Here is a 6,777-nt window from a genome sequence, read left to right as displayed (position 1 = left end):
GCCGTGGCTAGTTTATCTTTGTGAGTTTTGGTTTGCTGTTCAGGCTGTCCAGAGAGGTAAAGCAGCACTGCTCTGATAGAGGCTAAGTACTCCACATGCTGGGGAACAGACAATAGCTTCTGCTCTCTCTCTCTCTCTCTCTCTCTCTCTCTCTCTCTCTCTCTCTCTCTGTGTCTCTCTCCCTCTCTGTCTGTCGGTCACTTAAGAGGGCGGTATGAAAGAAGTTGCTCTCTTTCTCGCCCTCTCGACTTGAATCTCTCTCAAACAGAAGCACTGTCGCTGATCAAGTGCCTTTTGTGGTGTGTTTTTGTACCGGACTCCTCAGGGTCAGCTGTCGTTTTAAACTCATTTTCGCCGCCATGCGACACACTCCCTCGCTCTGATCGGCTCCTCTCCACGTTTCCCACCCCTCCTCCCCCCCGACGGTGCGGAAAAGACAAAGACACAGCATACTACAACATAGAGAAAATGGAGGAAGGCGGGATGATTTAAAAAAAGAAAGAAAGGGTACGTCCATATCTTTGGAACCAGAAGAAGAATGGATCGTGTTCTTACTCAGAAGCCTAACTAACTTTGTGGTCCTAATTGCAAATTCCCTAAGCAAAGACCACCCGTAATGATACACAACAGTTTTTAAAAACTTTTTTTTTTAATGAACCAAATAAATAAAAAACAAACAAACAAACAAAAAACATAAACCAGAACAAAAAAAAAGAGAAAGAAAACACAAGCAGAGAATGCCTTTATTTCCGCTCGGACACTTGCCTGCCTGTCGTGTTCATTTCTGACGTGCAGACGCTAGGAGCAGCGTCGCTGCACGAGCAAACCGGGGGCGGGGCAGGGCCAGGAAGGGGGTGGGCCAGGACAGACTGCGCCAAGCAACACTTCCTTGTCTCGAACGAAATCCCCGCCCCTCGCCCCACCCCCAACCCCACTCCTTTATTTTCTACGTTTTGAGGTTGGCTAGACTATTATACATGCATGATTTCGCTCAGTGCAGTGTCTCGAATCAATCGCACTTGTTCTTTGTGGTCAGAATATGAAAAAGTAGTTGGCAAAGAATAAACAATATAACCTGTAAAGAAAAAAAGACTTGGAAAACAAGAAAATGCTGTAAAATACATATTTTTTTCGAAGTATTACCTGAAACATTTGCTGCTCTTAAGGTCTTTATTGGGCTAAATGATGATGTTTTGGCCTGTAGGTTTTGTGTGTCTGTGTGTGTGTGTGACTGTGTGCGCGCACACATGTGCAAGTGTTTGCAAGTCTGTCTATATCCGTCTATTCTGTAGGATTTTTAAATTCTCCTTTTATATGGTTTTTTTTGGTTTGTTTCATATTTTCTGTGTTAGTTTCTAAGTTTCAGTTGAACGTTTGATACAGTGTTCTTTTAATATGGGCAGTGGTGTGACCTGTCCCTCTTCGATGAGAAAAGCCTGTCCTCTGTGCCAGAATCGTGGACATCAGAGGAGCGTCCTGCCTGCTTCAGATATTCAGTGTTCCTGAGTTACTCACATTCATCTAAATTACTGGATTTGTGCTTTAGAAAATAAACAAGAACTGTTTTGTAAAAAGTGGATTGGAGTTGCACTATATGCCGCATGCAATTCACTGGCCCTTGCTGTCTTTGTGGCGTGTGTGTGTGTGCACACACGCATGCGTGTACACAAAGAAGCCATCGGTACATTTGAAAACATGAGTCATCTCCATTTGCGACTGGGATGATTAACATTGTCGTGGCCTCAAACAACTGCAGCTTTCAGAGCTAGGCTTCCAACCTCCCACTCCCTCCACCACGCGAGCGTCCCGGATCTCCCGTTGCGGGGGATTTCAGGCCTTCGGTAAAACCACGTGTTCAGAATGATCTGCGACCGGAGCTGGTGAATGCTGGGCCGATCACGCGCTGCCGGTCACTGAGAATGGGGGCCCCACAGACGGACCGGCAGATGGGAAGCGGAACAATGCGGAACGCAAAGAGGGAGACTGAGAGGTGGAAAAACCCGCCCATCCCCAGTGGCTGCAGCAGAGAGCTTGGACGCTCCCACCACACACGCGTCTTTCCTTTCTCGGAATGTCTGGCGGCAACGCATTTTCCTTTCAAATTTACTTTCTGGCGTTTATCGCTTCATTCATGTATTTACTTAAGTGGGGAGACGTCGGAATCGTGGAAGAGTCCCGCTCTTGTGGAATTTCAACAACACGCGTCTGTCTTTCGTCTTCATTCTGTGTGAAGCAAGTGTGAAGTGGGATGAGCGAGGGAGAGCCCGCCACAGTGGGGGGGGGGGGCGCTCTTCCTGGTCATGTCTATCAATTAACTCCCCGATTAATCCCTCGTACTAATCGCATCAAGCGGAACACGGCTAATTACCTGCAGACGAGAGTAGGCGGGGGCGGATTTGGGGGGGGGGGTAGTTGAGTGCAGCCTGAGACTCAGCGAGGTGGGAGGGCCTGACTAACTTTAAAAACAGACAGCAGGGCTGCAAAGGAGGCATTGGAGCTCTGAGAACGGAAGCTTCTGGAAGCCGACGTTGGTCATTCCGAGTCCGAGTTGGGCCCACGCGTCCTGTAACGACCCGCTCCTTAACTAATGAGTATGGGCAGGCAGCAGCAGGTGCACTAAATATAAAGTTTGTTTTTAAATACACAGCCATGATCTTAAAGAGCTAAATCTCTGGGGCCATCAGATGGAACAGTGCAGTATGAGAGAGCCTCGGACAGCGGGAGTAAGTGCTAACTGAACGTCCTCGGTTGTTTGGCAATAGGGCAGGCGCGGAGAGGGCTTCCATCCGAGTGCGGACAGCCTTGTGCTGACTCAGAACTACCCCTGGGCTCTTTTAAGCCTATCAGGAGTCAGAACTGTCATGGCAGCGGGAGGGAAAGAAAGCAGGGGGTGTGCAGTGTCAGGCAGCTCACCACGAGTCTCTCAGCTCCTGGTGGGCGAGAAATCATTGAGCCACATTTCCGTCTCTCACGCTGAAATGTTAAAATAAGAAACAACACATTAGCACCAGGTTAGAACCCAAAGGAGTATTCTAGAGATAAAGCTTAATTCAACTCAATTTTTTTTCCAGGGGTCTGTGGAGGGCAGTTTTAAATTGGTTTTAAAGTTTGTCTGTCAAACGCTTGGTCATAGAGTTCAAGATGGCACAAAAACAACATCTGATAAGACCGCAAAGAACAATTTTTAATTTCAAGAAATTGTTGTTTACAACTGTAATAACATAAACAGTTTAGCAGGGTCATGTCCACAGATTATTTTCTGAATTATTAACATTTTGTTTTCTTGCCAGAAAATCTAACTATAAAATATAGCCGCAAGCAGCAATCCCTGGGGGTCCAATCACTGGCTAGTAGTGCAAGCTTTATTGTAATATATCAAAAATATTTCAAATCAGATTGAACCAGACTTAGTGGAGCCCTTCAACAAGTGTGGGGTGTGTGGTGGAGAGTGAACTAAGCATTTTCAAATTTTTCTGGACATGCAGAACCATATTGCTACCCACGGCGATCAGATGAGTGCAGAGCAGTAAAGTAATCCCAGATAAATTAAAAAGATATTTTGGCTTTCGGTTCTTGGGTCCCAACATCAAATGGAATGAACTGCGCAAGTGTTGCATTGCAGCAGTTAATGCTGAAGCTTCTAAAAGCCTTCTTGGTTTTTTGAGATCTTGGAATGATGCCCTGTGGAAGTCTGGGATTATTGTTGTGCCGTCTGCAACTAAAAGGCAGGTATTGGACATACAAACACAGTAAGCGTTACCCAGACATCTAAACACAGTTTATGTTACCCAGAGTGTCAAAAATGCTTTCTGAACTACTTTAAACATCAGGTACACAAACCATATATAAATGTCTCCTACCATTTCTAGCCACTTGCTTTTTGGTTTAAAGGGGGACGTATAAAAAAATAACATCACTCAGATTATTTTATGTGAGGAATTTTTCACATTTAAACAAAATAAGTGTTTACATTACATGGAGATCATATACTGTTGCAATGTATAACACATGTAGCCAGATATGGTGATTAATTGTGTTTAAATTTGCCAACAGCCTCTGAACTGCACATACATAGTTTAATTAGTAGTAATATTTCGTGATTAAGGATTAATCAGAAAGATGATTCACGATCTGAGCATTTGACAGTCTGGGGTCTGTCTGCCATCAGACAACTGATTTTTCCAGTCACATGGGCCATCTGCATTGAGCAGTCACACAGACACAAATTTGACTGCAGAGTCCGTATTTGGAACTCAACAGAGCTCAGCGGAGCGTTAGTGTCTCTGGCCTCATTGCTATTGGTCCTTCCTAATGTGGGCGTGGCTCCAGGTTTACCTGGGCCCTCTGGATTAGAACCCTTGCTGTCTGAGGAAAGTTGCCACCGCGAGCTTGACGGCGCTGTCTTGCTGAGCGTACAATCAGCATTTTTCAAACGGAGCCCAGTTTGTGGAAGTCGGTTTGTCTGTCTTAAAATGACAGGAAATTCAATGCCTGGTGCCTCATTACACGTGGAAGGTTAGTTTTTAAGGCAGTTCACAGATGCTGGACTTTTACACACTACCCAACACAGCATAAATGTAGTCTATCCTGACTTCGGTTCAGGCGTGATCTGAGAAGCTAAATCCGCAGGCTAGCAGGTTAATTCTGGGCTCACAACACAACTACATTCAGCTATGCTGAGCAGAGATGGGTGTAACAGCACATCTTAAGCGTAACCCAGTAAGTTCCTCGGACCTCTGCCACAAATCCAGCGTTGTAAATGCACACCTTTTGTTCCTAGCAACACGAGCTGAAAAGCCCGGGCATTCTCGTGATGTGGAGTAAACACCTGTACGGCAGGTAACAGCGCAGCAATGTGGCCTTTCCTGTTAGTCAGAAGTAATTTACAAGGTAGACAAGCTTCCCAGGACCTTCAGGCATCTATCAACAGGCTTCCATCTGTCGCTGGCAGAAACAAAGTGCAGCTACGTATTTAATGTCACTGCTTTTGATCTCTCTGTCTCTCGCTCGAGACACACACACACACACACACAAAGGCAGTACTTTCTCCATTTGAAGTATGAATGAATCTAAAATGAACACCGGAGAGCAATTTATTTTCCTCTGTGTGTGTGTGTGTGTGTGTGTGTGTGTTTTAATGGCTCTCTCTCTTTTCCCCGCAGCGAACGGAGTGTTCCATTAGGCTCGACTAAAATAACAGCCGCAGCACAGGGGCGCGCTGTCGTACCCACGTTGCGCGTGATTACACCTTTCTCGCCGCTCCCGCTTTCGACGGGCTGGCGGAAAGTGGAGGCCGGAACGCTAAACGACCGGCCTTCAGCTCGGCGCTCTGTTCCCCGCGCTGACAGGCGCGGTCTCCAAGAAACAGCCCCACACACAGCACCTGGCCAGCATCAGAATCTCCAGTAACACTGTCTTGGCTTATTTTCTTCATTTAACACGTCGTTGAATTAATGGTGTCAGCTGCCCTAGTGCTCCAAACGTTGGAAACAGTGGTGTATAATACCAGTGCTCCAAAGTTCATGTTTTAAAGTTCAAGTTTTAAAGTTCATGTTTTGCTGAGTGTGGAGGAAAGACAAACAAGCCCTCCCTGTAGGATGATTTAGCCCCAGCACAGCTCTTCTGTTTGGCTCGGGTCCAATGTTCTTCCCTCTCTTTCTCTTCCTCTCCTGCTGCAGTGTCGCTGAATTGAAAATTCAATATCTGGCTCGGTGCATCACTCATTCCCATAACAGAGCCCAAAAGCCATCACTCTTACAGGACATTGTCTACATGTGTTCAGTAAACTGTTATATTTACTACATGTATTCAGTACACTGTTACATTTTCTACATGTATTCAGTACACTGTTACATTTACTACATGTATTTAGTATACTGTTACAGTGTTACATTTCCTACATGTATTCAGTACACTGTTACATTTTATACATGTATTCAGTACACTGTTACATTTACTACATGTATTCAGTAGTGTTACATTTTCTACATGTATTTAGTACACTGTTACACTATTACATTTCCTACATGTATTCAGTAGTGTTACATTTTCTACATGTATTTAGTATACTGTTACAGTGTTACATTTCCTACATGTATTCAGTACACTGTTACATTTTATACATGTATTCAGTACACTTAGTGTTACATTTACTACATGTATTCAGTAGTGTTACATTTTCTACATGTATTTAGTACACTGTTACACTATTACATTTCCTACATGTATTCAGTAGTGTTACATTTCCTACATGTATTTAGTATACTGTTACAGTGTTACATTTCCTACATGTATTCAGTACACTGTTAGTTTTACATTTGCTACATGTATTCAGTACAGTTACAGTGTTACATTTACTACATGTATTCAGTACACTGTCACAGTGTAACATTTTCTGGATGTATTCAGTGCACCTTTAGTGGCTGTGAGTGCATTCTAGGATAACTGGTTGTTTAAACTGTGTCCATACTCTGATTGGCACTGACTAAAATCACATGTTTTTCCTGGACCAAGAAGCAAAGCTTTGTGTGTGTGTGTGTGTGTGTGTGTGTGTGTGTGTGTGTGTGTGTGTGTGTGTGTGTGTGTGTGTGTGTGTGTGTGTGTGTGTGTGTGCGTGCGTGCGTGCACGTGACAAAGTCTTACAAGCAGAGTGATAGTTTTGTGCTGTCTACACACTCATTTGTGCTCACACCAAAGGTTACAGTATAGACCACAGGAAAACTGTAGTTAAAGGTGGTGTTAGTCTGCTGAGTCCAGCCTTCATTGGCCTGATACATT

The 6,777-nt window shown here is 44.5% G+C and overlaps 1 protein-coding gene across 2 annotated transcripts in view; it reads left to right on the top strand.

Annotated features, from left to right (window-relative positions):
* Nucleotides 1-1,568, top strand: part of cdh4 (cadherin 4, type 1, R-cadherin (retinal)) — a 172,688-nt gene extending 171,120 nt beyond the window's left edge. For both annotated transcript variants that reach the window (XM_081705702.1, XM_027023334.3), the window contains one exon: nt 1-1,568. This exon is cut by the window's left edge and continues 430 nt beyond it. The gene's annotated coding sequence lies outside the window, so the exon portion shown is untranslated.
* The last annotated feature ends 5,209 nt before the right edge of the window (nt 1,569-6,777 follow it).

This window comes from Electrophorus electricus, chromosome 22, assembly GCF_041902795.1.
Source record: "Electrophorus electricus isolate QZ-2024a chromosome 22, ASM4190279v1, whole genome shotgun sequence".
NCBI classification, from domain to species: domain Eukaryota; kingdom Metazoa; phylum Chordata; class Actinopteri; order Gymnotiformes; family Gymnotidae; genus Electrophorus; species Electrophorus electricus.
The sequence above is the reverse complement of the archived record's forward strand: the minus strand, read 5'-3'. Positions and strand labels throughout refer to the sequence as shown.